Genomic DNA, 13,642 nt, shown 5'->3' on the forward strand with positions numbered 1-13,642 from the left:
AAGTCCAATGGGCCTCTCTTTCCAGTGATGGCCTACTAGGCCATCTTTTGATACAAATGCAGCTAGAGTCAAGAGCTCTGGGGTACTGGTTAGCACTGGTTTTCTTAAGGCAACTCACCTTAGGCTGTTTTCCTTCTTGTTGTTGTTTTATTTTGTTTGTTTGTTTTAATTTTTTAAACTTATCCATTATGAAAACTCTAGAATGTCATCAGGTTCTGAGTCTATTTTAGATTTATTCTGTTTTTAGATTTTATTTTGCGTGTGTGTGTGTGTGTGTGTGTACACGCACACACATGCATGTATATATGCACATGTGCCAGAGCTATGTATGTACACTGTGTATGTATGTACGTGCAGAAGCTTGTGGAAGCCAGAAGTGAGTACCTGATCCCCTAGAACTGGAGTTATTGACACTTGCAAACTGCCATGTACGAGAAATACCCTCTTCCCACGAGACACACACACACACACACACAAACCCTATACAAAAACATTAATTGCTCTTAACTTCTGGCCTATTTCCTCAGCCCCAAGATTCATTTTTAAAGACTTTATTATCTCATGATAAGGATGGAATCATTAATACGATATTAACTCCTGGTAGACTGACCTGATAAAATGGAAGGAAGAGTCGTTTTCTTACAGGCAAAGCTCTGTACTTGGTGTCTTGAAAAGTTGGAATTCTCACCGAATGTATAATGAGCTTGGTTCTGAAAACAGGCTAAGTGCCACTGGTTTAATAAAAAGTACCTGGGGCCAGGAGTCAGGAATCCTGGCTCAGGGTGCAGAGAAGGTAGCTCAGCACAGGGGAAGCACTTGATCAAGCCTCAAGACCCAAGTTCAATCCTTGGGACTCATGGAAAGGTAGGAGGAGAGAATTAACTCTTGAAAATCGTCCTCAGATTTTTATGTGCCACATGACACATGCTCACTGGCACATGACACACATGATACACAACATACATATACACATTACACATACACACACAATAATAAAAAAAAACATTTTTAAGGTTAAAAAAAAACAAACACCAAAGAACCTTGGTTTTCATGCCTCCTCTGTAATCAATTTTATACATTCTTGCATGGGCCACATGTGTCTTTTAGGTACCAATTTGTTTGTTTTGAAACTAGAGGTACAAAACAACGTTATAGACATCACAGCTGATATTGGATACTAAATTACTGTGTAAAGTGTATGGAAGTATAACAGCCTCACTTTTAAGTAAAAGTCTGGAGAGACAGCTCAGTGGTTAAGAGCACTGAGTGTTCTTCCAGAGGACCTGGATTCCATTCCCAGCACCCAAGAGGCAGCTCACAACTGTCTGTAACTCCAGTCCCAGGGAGTCAAACACCCTCACACAGACACACATGCAGGCAGAACACCAGTGGGCAGAAGACAAAAATAAATCACTAGAGAAAAATTTTACTCCTTTAAAATAAAATAAAAAGGCATTTCCAGTGGAATGGAAGTCTGCTTAAGGTTTCTTTCAAGGTGGATGTAGGCAGCTTGCAGCCTAGATGGCTTTTCAGGTAGAAGCAGTGCTCTCTATTCGCACGTGTGCTCCCTCTGATGGAGTGTATATTTTGTGTACATTTTGGGAGGAGTGAAAACCCTTACTGGAGTCACACTGGTAATGTTGCAAATATGTAGGCGTGTCTCAGTATGTCGACAAGTGCAGTTGCTTCTGTGCCCCTTCCCGACAAGTGACATTTGTATACTCGGGTAGGTGCTGTGTACTTTCTTACAGTGTGCCAGGTCTAGAATGAGGAACAGGACCAACAACAAAAGCACATGCCCACCTTCATTGAAGATCTCCATGCCTTCCCCATACCGTGCTTTCTGATTGGTCAATGTCCCGAACATCTTTAAATCCCTCTCCTCATTCTTTGCAGGAATTAACGATTTGCAAAACCAGAAGAAGCCAAAGCAGGACTCAATCCCACAAGAGGGATCAAGACAGGAGTGACCAGCCACTGTAAGTGAGCTGGCTCCCAAGAGGCTGGTGAGTATTCCAAGCCACAGAGACCAGAGCTTCAGCCAAGGATCCAGCCCAGGCTGCCTTAAAAACATGGCTTCCTTGTTCCCACCTTCCTGTGTGTCCCTTAGAATAATGGTGGCCCTGCATTTGCTGCACTCCACCCGTGCTGTTATTGCATAGGCTTCTCAGTACGTTTCCCAGTTCTGCACGGTTGTCACAGTAGGAGTCGTCCAGTCCTAAATCAAATAGTACCGCTTGCATTCAGTTGTGGTGCTGTCGTTTGGGGATTCCTTCCCACTGGGTTTGCCTCGCACTCATGCTTAAGTTCCAGTGGTGGCATTAGGTTGTCCGTGACTGCTCACATTGCCCCATTTATTTCAGTGCTCTCCAGTCTCCTCTCTCTACCCCACATTCTGCCTTCTACAGAAAAATCATCGCCTCCAGAATCAACTTTTCTTCCTGGGTATTCCAAGATGCGTGGTTTGGTTTTGCTTTGTTTTGTTTTGTTTACGGTGACAATGGTAGCAGTGGTGATGGTGAATGATTAAATCAGGACAAAACCTCATCCCTAAACTAGTTTATGATAAGGTTCCTGTGGCTGACTAAGTTCCACCCTTAACCAGGGGTGTGTCTCTACTCTAAAGCTGAGAGGCTTCAAAATCCTTTGGCCGAGGTATGATTTGTTTATCCATTTTCTCGGCAGAGGACCGAATCCCTAGTCTTACCTTGATGTGTGTGAAGTCGGGTGGGTCTTATGCATGGGCTGGTGCTTCTGCACATAGTTGGAAGGTTCCAGCCTTCCAGTTAGGACCTAGGCAGAGAGCATTATATCAACTTTATCATTTATAGACTATTTATTCCCAGAAGTGGCCAACATCTAACTTGGGTTGATCCTGTAGGCAGCAACAATCTCAGTAAATGGGTGGGGGGAAGGGGAGTTATAGAGATGAAAGAAAGACAGAGGAGGGTGAAGGGCAGCCAGAGCTTAACCTTAACCCACAGTCTGTGCGGGCCCTGGGAATCTGTGTAAAGGAGAAAGGGAAGGGGTTGGAAGGAGGGCACAGGAAAGGGGGAGAAGACTCTCTGAATACAGCAAAAGCCTCCAGGCTAATGAATATGTTATGGTGTGTTGTTTATCTCCTGCACTAGAGGTGAGCCCTTTTCCGTGGCTGCTAGGATTTTCAAAAATGAATCAGCTTGTGGCCTCCCTTGTATACCCCCGCCCCCTTCAGGACATTAGAGAAGTCTCCCTCAGCAAGTTTGAGGCTGCCAATAAATACTTCAGCACTTTCTTTTTAAGCATTTGCCTGCCTAAGTCCAAGCCCTCAAAGAGGGTTGTTGAGAGATCCGAAGTCTACCAGAACAACAGGGTTGAAGGGCCTTGGCACACCGGAGAGAGAGTGAGAGTGGAGACAGATTCTGGCGTCAGAATCTGGGGTAGAGATAAAAGCAGAGACAGTCCACCCAGACAGGCCAGAAAGACACTGAAATACAAGGAGGTTCCAGTTTCTGAAACTCAGCTTGTGTATGTGTGTGTATGTGTGTGTGTATGTGTGTGTGTGTGTGTGTGTGTGTGTGTGTGTGTGTGTGTGTGTGTGTGTAAAGAATTGAAGTGCCTATTGAGTGTCCTCTAACTGGAAATGCCTTCACTCTAATGCTCAGGGGTATTCATGCTGGCTTTGCTTCTGTGTGCTGCCTGAGAAATCCATGGAAGGATCCAGCTTGGGGAACCCCCAGGAGACTAGAGTAGCAACTGTAGCATCCGGACATTGGGTGTAATTGAAGTCACCATCAAGGTGCCCTGTGCTCTTCTGCTCTATGGTCCTGGTATCATCAAATGCAGTCACCAGGAATTGCAGTTTCTTAAATCTGAGTACATTGCAATGTACCTTTTTAGATAAAAGTGGCTTTGGGTATATAAAAATGCTTCATAGTTTTGAAATATCTGTAGCATTATGAAGCAAACATGCCATGTAATTGTAAGAAGACAAGCCCCCAAACCTAGTTTAATAGTTCCTTCCTGGAGTCTCAGTTTTGGCCACTGCCAGCTCTGTTCTGTTAGGTGAGAGTACTTGGAGCAGGATTTGAGAAAGCATGTCTTGGAGAAAATTAAATTACCTTAATTAAAAACCTCATATGTAAAGTCCGTGAGATGGCTCAATAGTTAAAGGTGCTTGCCACTTAAAGGCCTGACAGCCCGGGTCTGATTCTAGGTGCTCGCATGGTAGAAGGAGAGAACCAACTGTTTGCTATTTAGTCTACTTATGTTTACCATGACTCACACCCACAAATATATCATATATGTACACACACAGTAATAATAATTGAATAAGTTATATAAAGGCTCTCTTGTCTATGGCAATCCAGGGATTCCAAAGATGTTCCTGGAATCCCACAGAATACCCCAGGAGCCCATTCTCTAAAAATTATGGATTACTCATGATCTATCTCTCAAAAAAAAAATCAGTAGCCATATTTTGTAATATGAAAGTCTTGCCTTGAATAGCACAAGCTGATGGTTTAAATTACTGTTGTGATATCGCAGAAGGTTTATTGAACCAAGATAGTTAACTCTCTTAAGGCTACACGAAGCACAAATTCTCAGCCATATACCAGTATCCTGAAAAGAGCTGTTAGAGGTTTTAAGGAAAAAGATACTGTGGTATTCATTGGATGTGCAATTGTGCGGACATCACTTGGCACCCTGGAGGCCCCATTTCCTCATGTACTTGTGGCTGAGTGCAGCACCTAGCTACCTTGAGATGCATGTACAATCCCATCCAGTCTCGGGAATTAGGTGGACTTTGTCTATGCTAGGATATAAGGTAAGAAAGCCATGTAAGCAGAAACCTTGCAATGCCTCCAAGGAGCAGCACACTTGTGGCTCTCTGTCTCCTTGTACTGTCTGGCGGGAGGCCCTGTCTAGTCCTAGTCCTCCCAGAGCTACCGTTGGGTATTTAGTTGCATTTAGATAATTCTTATTTGTGGGCAAAAAATTCAGTATTGTGCCTTATACCCTGAGCCTCACACCTCAATGTTAGTCTCTCCTGAAACTGGATGACATGACTGTAGACTTCAAAGCAGCCTAAAGGCCTGGTTATTAGAGTCCAAGCTCCCACAGTGGTCCTGAAACGTGCAATTCTAGAACCTGGTTACTGTAGAAAGACATCTTTTATATTGGAGACCTGAGATGTTTGGAACACAGGTATATGCAAAAGCCTTCTGAGAGGCTTAGAACCCACATACATGTGCAAAAAGCCTTCTGAGAGGCTGAAACATGCACACATGCACACACATGTGCAAAAGCCTTCTCTAGAATCTAACTTTGACAGCCAGTATATTTAAAATAATTGTAAATTTCAGCTATGTTACAAATAAAACGTCATCCAGAAAGTCACGCACCACCCCCACCCCAGGCTGTTTTTGCATGAATTGTCTTTGATCATAGCCGAAGCAAAACGTCTGTTTTGGTGAAGTAGGGAGATGGACTGGAGATATAGATGAAGCTGGTAATAATAATCATAGTGATTTTACTAGCTTTGAGGTTAAACACAAGAACCAGTCCTTCTAATGGATCGCCTTTACCAAATGTTAGCATTCAGTAGGCTGCTATTCTTGTCTATGTTTAGGGCTTAATGGCTAGCTAAAAATAAATTGCCACCAGCCCACCATTTGCAGGGTTGCTCCCTCTCCCAGCAGATCCCTGGGAGTCCCTGGAAACCTTAGGGCAAAGACCATCTTCGTTGAACTATCAGAGATTTGCTTTTTTGGTTGTTGTTGTTTTAATTTAAATCGCTGATCTTTTGATGTGATATAACTAATATATATTCCACAGTCATTCTGTTTTCTCTTAACTTGATCATTAAAGCAGCAGCTGGCTGGGCGTGGTGGTACAGGCCTGTAATCCCAGCACTTGAGAGACGGATGCAGGAGGATCAGGTGTTCAAGACTCATCTTTGACTACAGAAAGAGCTCAAGGCAAGCCTGGGCCACATGAGACATTGTCTCAAAATAAAAACAAAGAAGTCCACCGCAGAGTACATTCTTGAAGGGATCCAGAATGGTCCTCATCACTGAAGTACCTCAGCTCACCCATACCCTAGCCCATTAGCCCTCAGATTTCTCAGTTACGTCTGCCCTCAAGGCCCCCTCATCTTTCTGTCACTTGGAATGGATTCTCTGACTTGCAACTCGGATAATTCTAAAGATGGCTTGGATGGGGGAATCTGAAGGACCAAGGGATCATTTTACTTGTGAGGAATTTTGTTATTTTTTTATTTACGAAGTGATGATACTTTCTTCATAGTTTGCTTCCTCAGAAAGGCTTCCCCCAAAAGCCTTGGCCTTTCTACCGTAAGTGTATTTGACCTTTGTGATTGCCTGGCCGGTCTCTTGAGAACACACAGCCCTACCCATGCAGAGCAGGGGAGTAATCACAATATAGAGGATCCATCTGCCTTGGGCAACAGCACGGAGGGCCAGGGCTGACTTGTGTCTTCTGGGATTCACAGCCATGCCTTGTTATTAGCAGAGCTCCCCACTTTCTGAGCTATGTTTCTGGAGGTTTGCTCTCGTTTGACCCTAGTCTAGGTTTTGTGAATGTTTAAAACTGCAGGGATGTAGCTCAGCAGCTATGGTTTATAAGAGCTGATCGATGTTGTTAACTCAAAAGCGTCGATTCAGATAGTAAAACTTCCTGAGTTTCTTATAGACCAGATTCCCAGACAGCAGTATTCCCTTTGGACTGAAAAGAACCACAACTGTACCTGCGCTGATCTTATCTAGTGACTATACAGCACGTTCTCTTCCTGCTCTTTCTTTTTGATGTTTTTATCACTTCTGCTTTTCAATCAGAGACAACGTTTATCTTCACATCATTAAGGAATATGTTTAAAGTTTGCTCTTCTTCCACAGGTATCTGTCATTTGCTGGCAGTATGTAGTATGTCCTACAGGACTCTCTGGCTTTTGGGAAATCATTTCGTTTCTGTGTTTTTGTCTTTTGGTTTGGAAGCCAAAGAAGATAGAGTCTTAAGAAAATGAACTCGAGAAAAACAAACACAAAAGCAGGTGGTGATGGTGGTAGTGGTAAACCCTTCTCTTCTAGAAGCAAGATTCAGACTCCATCACCTCATAACTCCCAGTCAGTGGACAGGCCTAGGCCGACGTTCTCTGAGACATCAGTTGTCAGTCATCAGTTGTCAGTCGTCAGCTCCTAGGCCGGAAGATGCACCAGGCTGATTCTTCTGTGATTTTATGGTTGGCTGAGCCAGCTTAACCAACAATGCTGCAGGCATTGCGGGAACAATAAGCCTCAACAGACCCGAGGGGAGAGTTGACAGCTCATACAGGAAGTGGGTGGTGGTGCCCCGCCTGTGTCTGTGCTTCTGAGAGGGCACAGGCTTCCCGGGAATCCCGTGCCAGTGACAGTGTCGCTGACAGTGGGACCCAGCAAACCGGGTCTGGGGATTCTCGAGGGTGGGGAGCTTATTGTGTTTTATTGATTCTTTCCTGAATAGTTTCTGTTAAAGTCACTGAGATCATAGGGATAAGTATAGTTGTGAGAGAGCTTTTATTGTTTACAGTTGGTTTATTTAGAACAAGTTGTCTCTTTCTCTCCATTGAACCACGAAGAGTGAGACTGAGGAAACGGGGAGCATGCGCGTTGCGGTCACGCGGTCAAAGTTTGTGGGTGTGGAACTTCCGAAGGTGCCTGAGCTGAAGATAGACAGAAAGTACATTGGTTTGCTTCAGGCCCCTCCTAAACCTTTCCCTTGCCCTGAGAGGGACACACGATTCCCTTTCTGTCCCCATAAGCCCCTGTTTAGTTTGGTTTGTCTCTTCCAACCAACTTTTCTATGAGGGTGGAGAACTTACTCATCACTGGATTCCCAGGAACTCAGTATTTATTAACTTACATTACTGTATGGTCTCCACCAATACTGAACGCAGGAACTTTTTTTTTTTTAAAGATTTATTTATTTGTTTTATGTATGAGTCCACCATTGCTCTCTTCAGACACACCAGAAGAGGGCATCACATCTCTTTACAGATGGTTGTGAGCCACCATGTAGTTGCTGGGATTTGAACTCAGGAAGTGTAGTTGGTGCTCTTAACCGCTGAGCCATCTCTCCAGGCCCAGCCCCCAATGCAGGAACTTTAAAGACCTGATTAAGTGAGGATCCAGCACCTTATGTTTCACATAAGCATTTATTTATGTATGTATGTATGTATTTATTTATTTATCTCCTTCCATTTAAGATATGCAACCAGGATCTGTTTATTCCCCTGGAAATGGAGGCGGGGGTGGGCAGAGAGGGAAGGAAAGGTCACAGTTGGTAGTCTGCTACAGAACTGGGAATGGGACTGAGGGGTTATATTTAGAGGAGGGGCCGTGAAGATCTGAAGCCTGCATGGCTGGTAGGTTTCCAGTTGGAGGCTAAGACAGGGATGGGGTGGTGAGGGAGGCTGTAGGAAATCTGTGTGCTCTCCGGGAGATGGGGGCAGTGAGGAAGGGGAGCCCCAGCAGGTGATTTGCTGCAGAGCTGGGCTGAGTCTTAGAGGTTGGATATGGTTACTTACGCCCCTCTCAGTACCTCTCAGGGTCCCTGGAGCTCAGGCTAAGGTGGCTGACTTCACTACTGAGTCAGGTAGAAGGAGGAAAATGTATATTGGACATCTATCGCCTGTGTAGAGGAGATATGAATAGCATCCTTTTCCATCCCCAGGGAGCCCTGCCACACAGCAACTCCAAAGTATCAACAGCACCTCCAAAGGTTCCGGTCTTGCTCTATTTGTGCCTTCAATTTTATTTCATTCATTCATTCATTCATTGAGTTACTTTGTCCACTCATTCATCCTTCTGCCAGTTACCAGAAAGTAGGTGACTCCTCACAGAGCTGGGATCTCAGGTCCCAGAGATTGTTTAGGATCTCCCCCTTCCCTCCTCTACTGAAACATTCCCTACTGGGGCCCACTGTCTATGGTATGAGAAAGGAGGGAGAAACTTGACCATGATTGCTTTCATGTGAGTGTTTAATTGCAGGATAGTTAGCCAACTACCAGGTCAACTGGACAAAGCACCTGCAGACAGTTGCATCATTTTCATTATCACCTTGAAGACTGTGTGAGGGGGACAACTCAGCGTGGCTCCACCCACTTGGGGACCCTTTAGAGAAGGTTGTCATCTTACTCAAGTACAGGTGGCCTGTTTTGCCCAAGGTCTCACTTTGTTTCAATTCTGTCTGGAATTATTTTGAGATGGCAGAGATATGTTCAGAGGGTAAATCTCACCTCCCCTGGACCCAGTGGTACTTCTGGCTGGTGGGAGGCGGGGGGACTGTCATTGGAGAGGTGACTTTGGAGGATACCCAAGGGGGATTGGCTAGTGATTTAGTGGGTGATGGTACAGACCCGTGGGTGATGGTAGGGTGGTGTCTGTACACGGAAGGGAACTGAAGAAATGTTTTTCAAAGAAACCAATTACTGGCTTTACTTAAGATGGTTCTCTGTAAGCTCGTTTCAAACCCAAGCAACTATTCCTTCTTCTCGCTCAGTCCTTTTCTTTGGAGATAAGCCAACTCGCCTTTCCCTGCCTGGGCTCCACTGGCCAGCAGGTGCTTCCAATTATTAGCCTATTCCCACACCCCTGTACCTGATATCCCGAAGACCTTTGGTATCCGCACTACTGCAGTTTGTAGCTGAGAGGTGTATGCCCTGCTCATTGGTGCTGCACAGCTTGTGGTACCGAGGAAGTTTCTTTTTATTTTATTTTATTTTTTTAGGGAAACTTTTTGACATAATTTTCATAACTAGAAAGAAGGACTTTCACCGTGACTCCACAGCCTTCTAATCCCATCCGGAAGTTTTTCTTTACATTTTGGAGCTCAAAATGTGAAAACCCGGGTGCAGTCTGGGCTCTGTAAGTGCTTTGTGGGTTATCATTTCTCAACTGTAAATTTGGTTTTTATCACAGAAATGCCTCTTTTGAAAGCATGGGTGCTGGGATGTTAAATTAAAGACGGACACAGAAATTGTCTTTCTCCAGGATTATCTCTTTCGATTTTCTTTTTTTGTGTATGTGAAAAATGCATTACCACAAAACTTCTGGCTTTCCTTTCTTTGGCGGCAATGCCAGCTTGGCCTGAGCAGTGGGGTTTTCTGACTGAATTGTGTCCTGCTTTTTGTGAGAAGAATAGTCTGTGGTGCGCTGTTTAGTTACACTTGAAATCGTTTTCATTAAAACTTCAGGGGAAAAATATTAAGGAAAGATTGAGGAAGTTGGAACTATAAGAGATTATCAAGAGCTTGCAATTTTTCACATGTATTAAGTGGATAGAAATAAGACACAAGAATAAACAGTAAATTTGCTGAGTGTTCTGAAAGTACTGGGTTTAACTGTGGATATACATTTACCTGTACTCCTGTTGAGGCTCTGGACTGCTAAAACTCAGTTTTCCTCCCAGAACCCATCTTCTCTCCTAGGCAGGCATTGCGAGGGGCTAGCTCTCCCTCAGAGGCGAGCCTTTCCATCTTGTGGGATAGGATAGGATGCTACTAGAATACTTTCTTATTATCTGTTCCACTCTCTTGCCTTTTTTGCCCCATTCTCAGTACAGCAGTTTCAAATCAATGAACGGACTAGTGATGTAGGTTGGGGGTAGAGCACTTGCCTACTAACAAAGCATGGATTTAGTCCCCAGCCCTGGAAGAAGCTTATAGGCAAAATCCAAGAGGCCCGTTCCCTGAGCACTGGGAAGGATGTTTCTAACACAGTCCACAATTCCCAAAAGCACTGCAAGGATGCAGCTTACACCAGTTTTTCTCCTTGCCTCCCGGTCTCCTTTCCATTCCTTCAATTATTGTGAGTATCTCTGGTCCCCACCAGGGCCTTCCATGTACCTTCGTGTGACAAATATCACAAGTTTTGTTTCTTTAAAAGGATCACCTTGGGAGACTACTTGTGTATTTTTTATTTTATACAGAAGCCTAAATTCTTTTCTGACACCGAGTTTAAGTGTTTTTTTTTAATATCATGTGATTTGGGGATGATCTTCAATGCAAACATGTCTCGTAACATGTTTTTACTAAAACCAGGGTTGACTGAGAACATTATAGTTTCCAGAATACTTACAGGAATTTCACTTAAATTTGGTTAATCCTCCTTTGGAGATGGGAAGATGATAGACTTAAAGCCAAATATGTTACCAATCATATAAATTATAAATATGGGTACTGCTCCAGTTAGACCACACTATCAGATTACATATTCAGTTCCATCCTACTTTCAAGAGCTACATCTAGAATTAGGTAAACTTCAAGAGTTATATCTAGAAATAAGCAAATAATACCAAAAATGCAAGCACTAAGTTCTCACGTATAAAAGAGTCATAATAAGACTGCTAACACCAACAAGCCTTGGAAAAAAATTACCTGTCATAAAATTATAGTTTCTAACTCTGAAAGCTTGACTTTCACGTGGAAGTTCAAATAATCCAGGAGCTTCATTCAATGATTTCCAAGCTCATTTAAACTCAGATTGATAGAACTGAGAGGAGAAATAGAGAGCTGTAAAGATAGAAAGAGGTCCTAATTTCTTTTAATGATTGAGTGCTTTGTAAAGTAAGCATCTTGAGAGGTTGCATAGTGTGATAAACTTTACTTGAGGGCACGGAGACATTGAACACACAGGTACAGAAAGGCACAGCTTCTCTAGTACACGTGGGACATCTTTTCTTAAACTTGGCTAGCTAGTGAATGAAAATAACAAATTCGAAAGTATTGGATTTAAGTATGAGAAGGGTTAAACTTGACGGTGATTCTCACAAGCTATAAATCAGCACCACTACTTCTGAAAATAATATTAAAATCTTAAGTATTCCCAGATTGTAAAATTAAAATTATATTTCAGACTAAACAATGGGTTAGAAAGGAAGTCGCAGTGCAAATTCTCGAAATTTTTATGTGATATTAAATTTTTGACATATAAAAGGTTTAAATGCAACCAATGCCATCTTTAAGGGAAATTTATAGCCTTAAATGAGTATTAGAAGAACTGAGGGCAGAAAATAATGAAATGGAGATTAAAGGAACAATGCACTGAGTTAGTCAAGCAAAGAGTTAGCTCTTTGAAAAAAAAATAAACAAATTTGACAAACCCATAATCAAACTAACCAAAAGAGAAAGCAGACACAAGTTTTAAAAATAAACAATAAAAAGGGAGTGGAGATATTACCATATCTCATCTTAGCTTACAGTCCCCTATCATTCAGCAGAGCATGGAACTGCCACATGCAAACCAAGGGAAAAGAACAGAGGACCCCCAAACACAGAGCTGTGGCCACAAAGTTTCTGACAAAATCGTCATAAACGCGCAGAGAGAAAAGATAGCTTCTTTAACAAATGGTGCTGGGAAAACCTGATTTCCCGTGTTGGAAAATAAAGATAAAGCCGTGGTTTCTACCTTATACAAAAATCAATTCAAAATTGATCAAAGAGCTTAATATAAGACCTGAAAGTCTGAAATTACTGGAGAAAAACATAAGAAAAGAATACTTCAATACAGAGGCATAGGCAAGAACTTTCTGAGAGGAACTCCAATGGCCAGGAAGTAATCCTATGGATTTACAAATGGGATTCTGTTATATTTAAAAGATTCTAAGAAACCGAAGAATCAAAACCATACAAAAGGGGTCTGGAGACATGGCTCTGCAGTTACGTCATGAGTGCTGGCTGCTTTCCTGTGGAACCTGATTCAGTTCCCAGCAAGCACGGCAGATGCCTTCTGCTGGCCTCTGTGGGCAGCCCATACGAGTGGCAGACCTGCCACACACATTAAAAATAAAATGTCTTTCTTTTTTAGATTAAAAGGTATTTTCCAGACACAACAGGGCCAATGCAGGCATCATTTCACAGCAGCTGTGACAACATATGTAACATATGTGACAACATTGTAAAGACCTGCAAAAGCTCAAGACACACACAATCTCTGTATGGAAGGAAGGATGTGGGCACAAAGGCTGTCCCTGGCTGGGGAGCTATTAGCATTTGATTGCTGCTCAGAGAGGGACAATCAGTTTTCTTTAATGGTGCAACAACTGGTATGTCAGCCATAGGCAAGGACAAACCCCACAACCAGGAGAGTAAATATGACCAAAATATGTTGTGGGATATTCTCAAAGAATTAATAAAAGCATTATTTAAAGAGCTGAGGGAATAGAGAGATGACTCAGCAGTTAAGAACACCAGTTCTTCTTCCATTGGATCGGGATCAGCTCCCAGCACACACCTGATGGCTCACAACCATCTGTCACTCCAGTTCCAGGGAACTATGTTGGGGAGCAAATGGGGAAGGGTTTCCACAGGTCCTACACAGGTTTACACTTCCACCAGAAGTGAGGGATTCTGCCGACTGCTGATAAAAATATAAACTTGTATAGGGCCTGTGGAAAACAGTACAAAATTTCCCCCAAAGCACTAGAAATAGAACTAATATGTAACCTACCTACACCACTCCTGACCATATCCAAGGGACATTTAAGTCACCACAGATGTACTTATACCTCCTTGTTAATTGCTACTGTGTTCACAGAAGCCAAGACAGGGAGTCAGCCTAGGTGTTCATTAACATCAGAAGAGAAATATGATAAATACACAATGGAA

General features: G+C 43.0%; 1 protein-coding gene across 16 annotated transcripts in view; it reads left to right on the plus strand.

Annotated features, from left to right (window-relative positions):
• Enox1 (ecto-NOX disulfide-thiol exchanger 1) overlaps nucleotides 1–13,642 on the plus strand; it is a 550,965-nt gene that overhangs the window by 214,112 nt on the left and 323,211 nt on the right. For all 16 annotated transcript variants that reach the window (XM_021181861.1, XM_021181862.1, XM_029469169.1 and 13 more), the window contains one exon: nucleotides 1,897–2,006. The gene's annotated coding sequence lies outside the window, so the exon portion shown is untranslated. The remainder of the gene's footprint in view (nucleotides 1–1,896; nucleotides 2,007–13,642) is intronic.

Source organism: Mus caroli, chromosome 14 (assembly GCF_900094665.2).
Source record: "Mus caroli chromosome 14, CAROLI_EIJ_v1.1, whole genome shotgun sequence".
Classification (NCBI taxonomy): domain Eukaryota; kingdom Metazoa; phylum Chordata; class Mammalia; order Rodentia; family Muridae; genus Mus; species Mus caroli.